The sequence below is a fragment of the Adiantum capillus-veneris genome, chromosome 28 (assembly GCF_014529385.1).
Source record: "Adiantum capillus-veneris isolate H3 chromosome 28, ASM1452938v2, whole genome shotgun sequence".
Classification (NCBI taxonomy): Eukaryota; Viridiplantae; Streptophyta; class Polypodiopsida; order Polypodiales; family Pteridaceae; genus Adiantum; species Adiantum capillus-veneris.
In genome coordinates, this window is record NC_140958.1 from 102,479,542 (window position 1) to 102,492,412 (window position 12,871).

A 12,871-nucleotide genomic window follows, 5' to 3' on the forward strand; every position below is an offset into this window, starting at 1 on the left:
AGCAAGTTGGATGCACCGTTGCCACGAAAAACACGTGCTGGTACTACTTTTGGTAGAGAGCAAGTAGATTTGGCTTGCTTTAGCACTCTTTGTGATGCAGATGAGCCCGATTCATTTGAACAAGCTTTAGAGTGTGTTCAGTGGAAAGATGCTATGCAACAAGAAATTGATTCTATTCATAAGAATCATACATGGGACCTAGTGGACTTGCCTACAGGTAAAAAGCCTATTGGGGTAAAGTGGGTTTTTAAGGTAAAAAGGAAACAAGATGGTATTGTTGACAGGTACAAAGCAAGGCTTGTGGCAAAAGACTATGCGCAGCAGAAAGGCATAGATTATGATGAAACCTTTGCTCCTACTTCTCGTGCGTCCACAATTAGATCACTAGTTGCAATTGCTGCTCATCATGGTTGGAAAGTGCATCAATTTGATATCAAAACTGCTTTTTTGAATGGTGATTTGCAGGAAGAAGTTTATGTAAGTCAACCAAGTGGTTTTATTGTAAAAGGTCAAGAGCAAAAGGTATGTAGATTGCGTAAAGCTTTGTATGGTCTCAAACAGGCTCCAAGAGCATGGTATGAGAAGATACATACTTATTTGATTGGCCAGGGATTTCAGAATAGTCCAACAGAAAGTACTTTGTATGTCAAAAAGAGAGATGGAGTTCTCATTATGCTAACACTTTATGTGGATGATATGCTTCTTACAGGCAATAGTGCAGATGAAATTGAAGCGTTTAAAGATGCTTTGAGAAAAACCTTTGAGATGTCTGATCTTGGTTTGCTACATTATTACTTGGGTATTCAGTTTGTGCAATCAGAGGATGGCATATACATGCTGTAGGCAAAATATTTGCATAAAATTTTGGACAAGTTTGGTATGCAAAATTGTAAACCAATCTCTACACCCGTAGAAACTGGATCAAAGTTGAGCATGCACGATGCTGGAGAACCTTTTGATGTACATACTTAGCAGTAGCGGTTGGTTGCTTGATATATTTAGCAGGCAACACTCATCCAGACATTCAATTTGGGGTTTCACAAGGAAGCAGATTTATGCACAGCCCAGGTATGCATCATTGGTAGGCTGTGAAGCGCATACTTCGTTACCTTTCAGGTACCCCTAATCTTGCCATGTTCTTTCCAAGGGGGGATATGTATGGAAAGCACAGTTCTATGCAGCTTCTTGGTTACAGCAATTCAGATTGGGTTGGTGATTTTGACACACGACATTCCACAAGTGGCAATTGTTTTTTCTTGGGAAATGCATGTATATCTTGGCTAACAAGAAGCAACCCACAGTGGATACATCAACTTGTGAAGCTGAGTACAGGGCAGCTTTCACAGCAACAGTTGATTGTGTATGGATATGCAGGTTATTGGCAGATCTTTGTGAGTGTCAATAGGCACCCACTACCATTTTCACTGACAGTCAGAGTGCTATGGCAGTTGCAAGGAATCTAGTATTTCATGCAAGAACAAAGCACATAGAGGTTCACTACCACTATGTCAGGGAAAGGCTACATGCAGGGGAGATCACACTCACTTACTGTCCTACACAGGATAACATTGCAGATCTATTTACGAAGGCGTTATTACGAGAAAAGTTTGAAGATTTCCAAAAAGCTTTGGGCTTACTCTCATACACATGATGATCTGCTACCTTGTACGGATTCACACTATCACTACAGAGGGGATTTGTAGACATGTAGTAGTGTTAGTGTGTATACACGCTTCACCAGGGGCACTTTTCTCCCACCAGGTTTTTCCCCCTGGACATCCAGTGTGAAAGGACACCTTATCTCTTAGGGTTTCATATAAGCTTTGTAGCTCTGAACTTGTATACACTATTATTCTAACACGGAGAGAGAGACTACAGAGATCTCGTACGCAAGCTCTGTGTCTTCTCCTTCTCCATCTTCTTCCTACTCTGAGTTGTTGTCTTCCTTCTGTTTCCTGTTTCATCATCTTCAACAGGAAGGAATACTTAGAGGCATGCAGTAGTGCCAAAAGAAAGTATACATGTGTGTGTCTTCTGCATCACAAAAGTGTAGATGTATCGGAAGTAAAAGCAGCTTTGGTGGATATTTTGGTTGAGCATAAAGTGAAGCTTGTTATGGTCCATTCTAGTAAGAGCTATGGTATCTCCAAGACAATTGTTGATTACATTTTTCATAGAGGTGGACAACCTCAGGATAAAGGTACCAAAAAGAGGCTTAGAAAAACAAAGAAGTGTAGATGCCCTTTCAAAGTCAAAGTAGAATATCTTGATGGTAACAAAAAGACCTCCATTTTGTTAATTCCTCTTCATGAAGGACATACCCCTGGAAGTTGTGAGGATTTATACCACTTACCTGTCCATCCAAATGTGATTGAGTGTTGTATGGAAGATCTATTTGATGTTGGCAATGCACGAAGTGTTGCAAAGAAGTCCTTATCAAAAGAGAAATTACATTATGAACGATCTTCTTGCATTGATCAAGTGACCTTCAGATTCTTTATGATACAAAGGGAAGTTTCAATGATCTCATTTCAAATACAAAATCAAGGTATTTACTGGGCTATCTCTTTGACGCAAGTACACTTTATAATTTCTTGTGGTGAAACTAATGCATTTTAGGTATACTTCTCATTTTATGCTCCAAGGAAAACTTTCTAGGGATGTTTGGACATGTATGTTGACCGGGGCTACAATGCTAAAGAAGCAGGGAAAGGTATCCATAATATTTTGATTCTTTTGGGAGAGTTGTTAGTGACCAAAAGTTGTTTGAGTATAGTGCCTATTGAAGCCTTTTTTGTGAAAACATGCAAATGTGCTACTACCAGCCTTACAATCCTCATGCAACAAATGACAGTGAAAAGCCCTTTATTCTTATCATTCAAGACCAATGGATGTTGGAAATGTCTATGCGATTCTCTTGGCATAACTCATGGGCTATTGATAGCACTTTTAAGACGAATGTGTTTGGGCTACCACTATATGTCATTGTCTTGCCAAACCAACATGGTGTGGGTATTCCAATTTGGTTTATGATGCGCTCTAATGACCCAAGGTCAGACCATGAGAGGATAGCACTAGAGATAACATTATCTACAATCATATCTAGAATGGGCAATGTTAGACCTACCGCCCTTGTTATTGACAAATCTGATTTAGAGCTTGAAAATTTCTCAAAGGTCATCAATGGAGATGAATGTTGTTGGAATTCTTGTGAAAAGGGACTCCGAGAGCAACGTTTTTGCAACATTATTGTGTGTTGATTCCACACAAAAAAAGCATGGGTGAAAAATCTTCTTCCAAAGGTTTGTAAACTCTTTTGTGTGAATGCAATTCATGTGTGGGTCCCCGTGCACCTTGATAACCAATTGTTCTTGTATATGTAGGTACCAAAGGAGCTCCAAGATCATCTTTATTCATCAATGACAACACTTACGCATGACTTCAACAAGGTAGAATTTGAGAATCACTACCAAGCACTTCTTCAACACTATGAAGCTTATGTTAATGTCCAGAGGTATGTGACAAATGGTTGGTGTGGACGTGACTGCCCATGGTGTAGAAGATGGCCCAAGTTTGTTCGTTTATTCAACTATGGAAATGTTGACACTACCAACTTAGTGGAGAGTCTGTGGCAATACATAAAGTATACCTTATTAGATGCACGGATCAATAGATCTGTTGTGGATCTATTGCATGCTATTGTGGGTGACTCAGTAGCTGGCACTAGAATGGGTCGTACTTTATTGGAGTTCTTCAAAAAAAATAAGAAATAGGTAAGAGAAGCCCTCATGGATTAATTTCTCTCTTTGTTATGAAAGAGGGATCTTAAAATTGATTTAGTATTGTTACTATAGCTGAGTCGGGCCGCTACAACATGCCGGGCTCTTCAAAGCAACACACTACACGATTACATGGTGGGGAGAAAACACTACAAATGTATGAGGGTGATCCTTCCACATTGGAAATTGTGAATGAGATGACACTATTATTGAAGGTTCGAAGCATTTCTAATCTAAGCCACTGGCATCATGTGAGAATTCAATGCAACTACTATGATTGCCTATATTGGGCAAGCGGGTGTAAACACCTATATGCACTACACCTAATCATAAAAAAGTACTTTCCACACTTGTATCCCTTCATTCCAAATGTGGATAATTTTCATGCCATTGATAAAGATCTCCAGAACACAGGAGATATCAATGAATATTTCATGGACAACTCATTTGAGGATGGTTATGATGATAATGAGATCTTGAAATGTGTAAGCGAGGTTAGGAGCATACTTACAAGGACTGAATAATTCTCGAAGGACAATGATCCGGCTAAAAAAACAGTCTTGTTACGTGAACTCAACATTTGCAAGGATACCTTACTAAAGACCTCGCCACCGAAGGCGATTGAGATGCCTATGAGAGGAAGTATACGGCAAATACAATCACATGTGACTCAGACAAAACTTGGGACAGGAAGAGGCTCCTCTTTTAGCCTTTGAAGGGATTGCTGCTTGAACCAAGTCTTTGTGAGTTGTACATCAAACATAGAGAGTTAGTGAACCATGTAAATCACTAAAGATAGACCATCACATAAAGTTAAGTGTTTTTTCAATGAAAAACATTTACATACCCAACTCTTTGATCATTTTCCAAAGGCCCTAGCAATAAGATGCTTCATATAAGCCATAACATAAAACCCACAATCATGGGCATTTGGTTGAGGAGGAACCTAAAGACATGCATCAAATTGCAATAGTGGAAAATCATATAAATTGATCTTATCAACATGTAAACACATGTGTACAACACTTGAACCATTGACACACCTCAAGTATTTCTAGTGATAAAAGTCCTTTTCTTGGTTTTGATAAAGTTAAGTGTTTTTTCAATGGAAAACATTTACATACCCAGCTCTTTGATCATTTTCCAAAGGCCCTAGCAATAAGATGCTTCATATAAGCCATAACATAAAACCCACAATCATGGGCATTTGGTTGACGAGGAACCTAAAGACATGCATCAAATTGAAATAGTGGAAATCATATAAATTGATCTTATCAACATGTAAACACATGCGTACAACACTTGAGCCATTGACACACCTCAGGTATTTCTAGTGGTGAAAGTCCTTTTCTTGGTTTTACCATGAACTCTTTCAAACCCTTGTTCAAACAATTGTGAGATAGAATCTCAAGAACCCTACAAGGAAAGCTAGGTTGTGCCATTAGAATCCGGCAATGAATTGAAGTACATGATAGCATGTGAATCCCGTGGAAATTTGTTAAGCTTTTTGAAGTGATTGTTGAAGATGAGATAAAGGACATAATGGTTCCTTAAACAAAACATAAACATGCAACAAATTAAGCATGACAACCAAAGGTACATCACATCACTTTCAAGCTAAAAGAAAATGAATAAAGCATGCCTACTAACTATTGGTAGAAAAAGGAACCAATGTTGAGACATATCTAAACCTTGCAAGTAATTCTTGATAACTCCAATGTCCTCATGGTGATGTAGTGTAAGTCTAAAATCTCTTTAGACAATGTGTTTTCAATCCAACTATCACCATAAAAAATAAAGACATTGCGTTGAAAACTTACTTAATACACGACATATTTTTGAAAGCATGCAAATGAGCTTTAAGCTATACTTACATCATAAACAAGTTCGTTGTTTTTGTGGAAGCTTTGGCATGGGAAATATCTTCAAGCATTTTCATGTCCACTTTCGAAATTATATTAGATCGATGAGATCTAAAGTGGTATGGTGATCCACTTCAAAACTATATGTCAAAGCAAATTCATACATTAACAAATGATAGAGAATGCTAAATCTTTAGAGGATGGTAATATTCACCTTGCTTGTATGGACTTGTTGCCATTACTACTACTTGCTTTTAAGTTAATTCCCCAGTTGCTTAACAAATGATAGAGAATGCTAAATCTTTAGAGGATGGTAATATTCACCTTGCTTGTATGGACTCGTTGCCATTACTACTACTTTCTTTTAATTTAATTCCCCAGTTGCTTATCACCAAGGAAAGTGGCATGTCACCTTTTCAAAGAGGAGAGTCACTAATCCTTTGGATTTGCTTTGACAAACCAATGGTCACCCAGATCTGAAGTACATTGACAAGATCAAGAGAAGCTAAATAACATTATCTACAATATGCATGATTTATATTTCTACATGAGCAAAGTTTGACCCATTTTCCTCTTTGAATGGACAACAAATTTTCAAGCAAGGAAGCACCTAACGGTACGGGAGTACCCTCTATGAAGTTTCTTTTTTTTCCTTGCTTCACTGGTGCCAGCAAAGGACATTGACCATCATCCAATGTGAGATTTGGCTACAAGACATGAAACTCATTTAACACCAAATTCAAAATCCGTATCATACCATACAATTAGCCATTTAAATAACGACACTACATGCAACGTACCGGAGTACATGCTTGCTCAATATCAACTTTCTCCTCTATTTTTTCCTCTTCTTTATGCATTTTCCCACTAGGGTTACGCTTCGAAAAAGAGTCAAGAGCGAAAAGCAAAAAAAACTTAATCCTTATAAAAATACTAGTATGTGATCCGCGCGTTGCCGCGGCTACATGTGCATCAATTGAAGCAACCATTGTTCTCCTTCCCTTCACAGGGAGGGAAAATGTGAGCAAATGCCTATGATTCTCATGTGAGCTTTTATAGCTCTTTAATACACTTGTGCATCAACCACCACTATAACTACTTTCTAAATGACAATGTATGACAATACACAAGGTCTAAGTGCCCTCCAAAATCACATCAACCAAGCAAAAATTTATCTTTTGGATCAACAATATGTCTACGTGTAAGATTGAACAACTAATGAAGTATAGTTACTCTCCACATTCTTGTGGAATGACCAAGGACAAATCTCCTTCTGGTTGATCATGCCAAGCTCCAACATTCTCCTCCTAGTCATGGCGCTTCCCCCCCCCCCCCACTCCCTTGTCTCTATCTATGTGTGTGTGTTAAGGAATCATTAAGTCAATTTGAGGTCTCTTAGGAATGAATTAAGTAATTGTTAACGCACACGAAGGGGGTGGGGAAGTGGAATTGAAAACGCCGAAATTGAAAATGCAGAAATTGCAGAAATTTATGGAAACATTAGGTAGAGCTACTCGCTCGGAACCTGATGCAAATGAAGCACACGAAGGGGGTGGGGAAGTGGAATCTCCTTTCACATCGCACATGGACCCCACACCCCCAAAGAGTGTCCATGTGGATATCCTACCAACTTCTTACCAAGAAGGCCCTGTTGAGCTGCCTCCTTCAGAAGTTCCCTCTAGAGTACCGTTGGTGACAAGTAAAACCACGGGGAGCAACATTGCTTCTACCTCACAAGAAACCATTAACACGTCGACTCTAGAAGGATTGTTCATTAATGATCATTGGACATACGACCTCCACACTGAGGTGTTGACGGATCTACACTCTGGCCACACCTACCATGTAGGATGGATAGAGATTGTACAATCCACCTCTAGTGCCACGAGCATCGAAGATCAACAGAAAATGATATGTAATGTTATCCATGGCATTATTCAATCAGAAAGGCAAAACCGAGGGGTAAATATACTCTCAACTGGCCCCATGAGATTTCTGGATACGAGCAAGGCTCAACAGCCTACTCTATCACAAATGGAGACTCCTCTAATGAGCCCCATGGACCCATCTTACGTCATTTCACCTGGGGTCTCTATGCAATCTGAGCCTCCGAGCGATAACTTTAGCTTCCCTAACTTGGCTCAACCCTCTATTAAGGAAAACCCAGTGCTCACTCCAGGGATAAGCCTGACAGAGAATGTACCGATGACATCTACGGTTAGCGCAGTGCCACTACCTAGTGTCGTAGTACCTAATATGGGGCCTCGACCATATGTGCCTCTAGCCCCTTATGCACACATGGCCCCCACACCTCCAATAGTACCACTTGCTTATGCTCCTCGAGTGCCGCTCCCTAGCCCTTATCCGAGTGGACCTATGTCCGGTTATGTTCCATATCGTGCATCATCCACACATATGCCAAGACCGGTACCCGTCCCTCTCCCACATATGATTCCAAGAGTACCTCCACCGGCCCTGCCTCCTCACATAGGTGACTTGGCAGCGTTTGCTCAAACCATAGGTCGATCTATCGCGGAAAATATGCGTCACACATCTGATAGAGAGCCTAGAAGTAAGGCAGTACAAATTGCCAAACTCACGCAAAAATTCAATGGGGACGAAGATGCTAGGAAACACATTGAAGTGTTTGAACAAGTATGTGATTCCTTAGGGGAACGCAACGAACTACATAAGTGCAATGCCTTAAGCTTGACATTAAGTGGGAAGGCTGGAGATTGGTATAGGACCCTAAGGGTGGACGAGAAAACAATCTACCCTACCCTTCGAAGGTTGTTTCTAAAGGAGTACATACGAGAAGGTGTGCTTTGGGGTGTAGCATCTGAGCTACAGAAGGCCGAACGTAAGGAAGAAGAGTCAGTAAGGGACTTCATTAGTCGTCTAAAGCACTTAAACTCTCGTTGCCCTGTAAATGAGCGCTTCAACAATAACCAACTGCTTGATCAATTCATTCGAGGGTTGAGGAATGAAGGAATCTATAATGGACTAGTGATTAGAGGTATCACAACCTGGGAAGATGTCACTGCCAATGCAATCCAATTAGAGGACAACTTGATGATAGCAGGCATGAGGGTGTCTACCGACACGAGATCCACTAGCTCACAAGCCATTGAGTATGAACCCATGACTGCAAAGCCCATTGCCAATGAGCCAAAGGTATTTGAGACATTCTTGACAGACCTCACCAAGGCAATCCAAGAGTCTCTTAAGGATAATCGACCCCCTCAAAATAGTCACATGTATCCAAGAAGGGAGCAACAATGGTGTTCCATTTTCTTAGGTCCACATAGCACTAGTGAGTGCCCTACGTTTAGAGTAAAATTTAATGGAACTTGCAACGCATGTGGTAGGTATGGTCACCAAGCTAAGGATTGTTTAATGATCAAACGTATGATGGCAAATAGACCACCTGTAGCCTGGACGGATGCGCCTCGAGCTCCTGTATTGATGCCTACTCCACCTATTGAGAAACTACCGCAACACATGGTCCCTAGATCTCAAAATGTTGTACAAGCTACACCGTTACCACCTCCTGTGCTAGGACCGCAGCCCCCGCATCCAAGAGTTGCCCCTATGAACCAAGTGGTTTGCGAGCCATCAAATGCTTATCCAGATAGCTGTGAGGAGGAAATAGACACTAGTATTGCCTACGGACTTGATACATTGGAAGAATGTCCTATATACTACATGGAAGATTGTTGGGGACAAGTCAAGCCAGTTTATCAAGCTGCTGCTCTCGCATCCAGAGGTCAAAATATCAACACCCAGGCTAGGAGGCCACCTCTTCAATGCTACGAGTGTGGTGGACCACATCGAGTAGCGGAGTGCCCTATTAGGCTGCAAAAGAATGTTGCACAAATGCAAATGAATCAAGGGAGCACGTCTGCAATGCCAATACTCACATGTAATCGTTGTGGCATAGATCACTTGATTTCCCAATGCCCCTATAACCCAAATGCGCCTAAAATCACACCCCTGAATTTGGTCAAAATTGCTAGTGTGACATCACCAATACCACCCGTCGCACCCGCTTATGCGATTACACGGTCCATGCTTCAAGGGCCAGGACATATCCTCGAAGAGAGAGATACCGCGTTAGCTATCCAAGCAAAGAAAAAGAAGACACGAAGGAAGAAGTCACAGAATACGAAAAATTCAAAGCCAAGTTCCAAAACAAACATAGGAACAGGAGATGACCCCGTGTATATGAATGACCTCGAGGATGATTCAGATTCAATCGAGACAATGGAGACTAGAACCAATACCACAAAGGGAAAGACCGACAAAGAAAACCGTAACATGGAACCAAATGAAAACGGAATAAGAGAAAATCATAAAGAGCCTCTGAAAACACCACAAGTGTTTCCAAATCCAATCCAAGACCCCCAAGATAAACCGCAGGGGCAAAAAGGGAAGAATCGTAAAAAGAAGATTGGGGCGTACCCAAACCCAGTAGACGAGATTGAGCAGGTGAAACATCTAAGAGGTTTAGTGGAGGAGACTCAAAGGAAACTAGAACCAGAACCCATGCAGGTCAAAATTCATGACACAGTGTTTCCTACGCAAGTTCATCCACCCCACATGAACCATAGACCGTTAGCCATATCTAGTATCATCCAAGAAGGGAGTGAGGACGGGACATCAAAAAGTGAGCATACACCTTTCTTGTTGGAAAGGATGTTTAACGAAGGAATACCTGATCCCATTGAGGAATACACCTACACCCTGCAAAACGCCAATGAATGTTGCCAAACTAGTGGACTTCATGTCTTCTGAGGTCCGAACCACGATCATAGCAAAGCTGTATGGAGATGCTGAGTTATTCCTTGCACTTCGAGCATTCCTTAACGGAGAGCTACGAACGGGATTACCGCATTTTGCGCAACCAAATAGGCCTGACTCGATTATGATTGATGAGGAAAATCATGTGCAATCACTTGACTTAGATGGACACGAGTCTGTGATTGAGGTACCCATTAACGAATTAGGGCAGTATTTTGAAGGCGACGAGTCTAATGCGACCCTACCCATCACTACCAAGGGATTAACTATAAAGGGAATTCTTGATGGTGGTGCGGGAGTTAGCATCGTTACAAAAGATTGTTGGGAATCCATGGGAAAACCCCGCCTTAGTGTTACTAACATTGTGGTAAAGATGGCAAATGGTACCATAGCCAAACCTATGGGGATGCTCAAGGATCTTAAGATCAAAGTTCTCGGACACAAGGTACGACATACGTTCATTGTAATGGATTTCTCTAAACACCTTATGTCATATGAAATGATTTTAGGACGACCATTCATGAGGGAAGCACAAATGGTTCACGATTGGTCTAAAAATCATGTCTATTTGCAATTCCAAGACTCTGTCCTTAGAGTGGATTTGGTGACTGGTAAGGTACACCCCTTAGGGAGTAAAACCATTATTGATCATCGCTCTGACACCACAGTTCACTCGGCCCCACTACAATATTGTTACACTTGTAAGAAGGATACAGACATTGGCCAAGATTCTCCTTACATGGATGTGTTACCGGGTATGACGGAATCAGACAATGTGGATTGGGTCCACCTAGCATCAACCATAGACACTTGGGGAAATAGGGGGACGACCTGGGTAACACCTGAGGGGGTTGAAATGCCTATACCCTTAAATATGCTACAAGCAATGCATATCGCTTCCGACAAGACTCATCCTAATGTAGCGAAGAAAACATACAAGTGGGTCCCTAAAGCTTCTTTAGTGACCATAACTAGTGCTAAAAAACAGAAGCCTTGTAAGAAACGTACCACTCGCTCCAAGAAAAGTAAGAAAATGTTGCGATCGATCCCTAAACGACTATTGGAAGCCCAAGGCTACTATCAAGGAAATGATCAAATCTGGGTGCCAAAACGTAGATTGTGCTCTTACCTAACACCTGACCCATGTGAGCCCAATCCCGTAGCTCCAAAACGAATCAATGATCGTGAAAAGAAAAAAATCATAGAATGCTACACACCCGCTCCCGAGCTAGTTTGGGTACCAAAGAAAGAACGATTTGTTCCACCTAGCTCAGGAAGGGGGGAGTCCCATGAAGCGTCTAGCTCCTCATGTAATACATCCATAGAGGTAAAACCTTCTACACAGCCTCCATCTATAGTAGTGGACCTCCATGAAGCTACAAAAGAATCCACACCTCCCAGTGTTCAAGAATCACCTGATGTACCACTTCAAGTTCGATCCTGGGAGAGTACCTTACCACCCTTGCAACTTGACGAGGCACCTAGGGTAATAGAAAACTACTGGCAAAAATCCTCACCTATTACCAACTGGAACAATTGGTTTCAAAGGGTGACAAGCTCATTTCAAACGGTATGATCTACCCAAGGAAGGGGGGAGTGTTTTCTGACAGTCATCATTCATTTGTTTCCCTCTCAACCTTTTTCCCTGACCTCTATATCTCCCAATCTTAGGGAATGTACATATAAATCTTTATACTCAAAAAAAAAAAAAAAAAAAGAGCAAGAGCAATTAGCAAACGAGTATGCACATTAAAGTCAAAACATTGACTACCTACACATGTCACATCTGGTACAGTGAAACAGAAACCTATGCCATAAAACACCTTTGATCCTCATCACTTGAATGATGGAGGGTAGGTAAGATTAGTACGATAGGAGTGTTTCTGTTTTAGAGTTGAGTGATTAGCAAAGTTCTCTTTTCCCACTGATGTGCCTCTTGGAGGTATTCCTTTTGTTTCCTAGTGTGTACAGGAGCGTGTTGCTATTGATAGGATTTGGACCTTCATGGAACCTTCAAATCAAGCGCGACCATCAACACAAACAGGTGTTTCTTGTCCATTAGCATTGCCCTTATCTTTTTGCATCTATGTTTGTCTGCTTTGATTGTGATTGGTAGCATAATATTCAGCGCATTTGCTAAGTATCAAACATTTAATTCAATGTAATGTTTTGTCATAATCACTTGTCTAGGTTTAAAAATCAAGCAGTCCGACTAAGCTAGTTTGACCAAGCTAGGTATTAGAAATCTTCTCTTAATACCATGGGGAATGCCTTCCTAATAATCAATGGTTACTTAGGTTCTTAATCTGATTTAGGCAGCATTGTATGAAATGTACTAGGGATTTCTAGTGGGCTTAACCCTAGTGACCTTTAGTTTAAGTATTATAAAGGGAGTTTACTAATGTGATGAGCCTGGGGAGGGTAACAGTG

The 12,871-nt window shown here is 41.0% G+C and overlaps 2 pseudogenes; one reads left to right on the top strand and one right to left on the bottom strand.

Annotated features, from left to right (window-relative positions):
- Positions 1–2,382: 2,382 nt before the first annotated feature.
- On the top strand, positions 2,383–4,471 carry LOC147420996 (uncharacterized; annotated as a pseudogene).
- A 13-nt stretch (positions 4,472–4,484) lies between these two features.
- Positions 4,485–12,871, bottom strand: part of LOC147420997 (uncharacterized) — a 36,314-nt pseudogene continuing 27,927 nt past the window's right edge.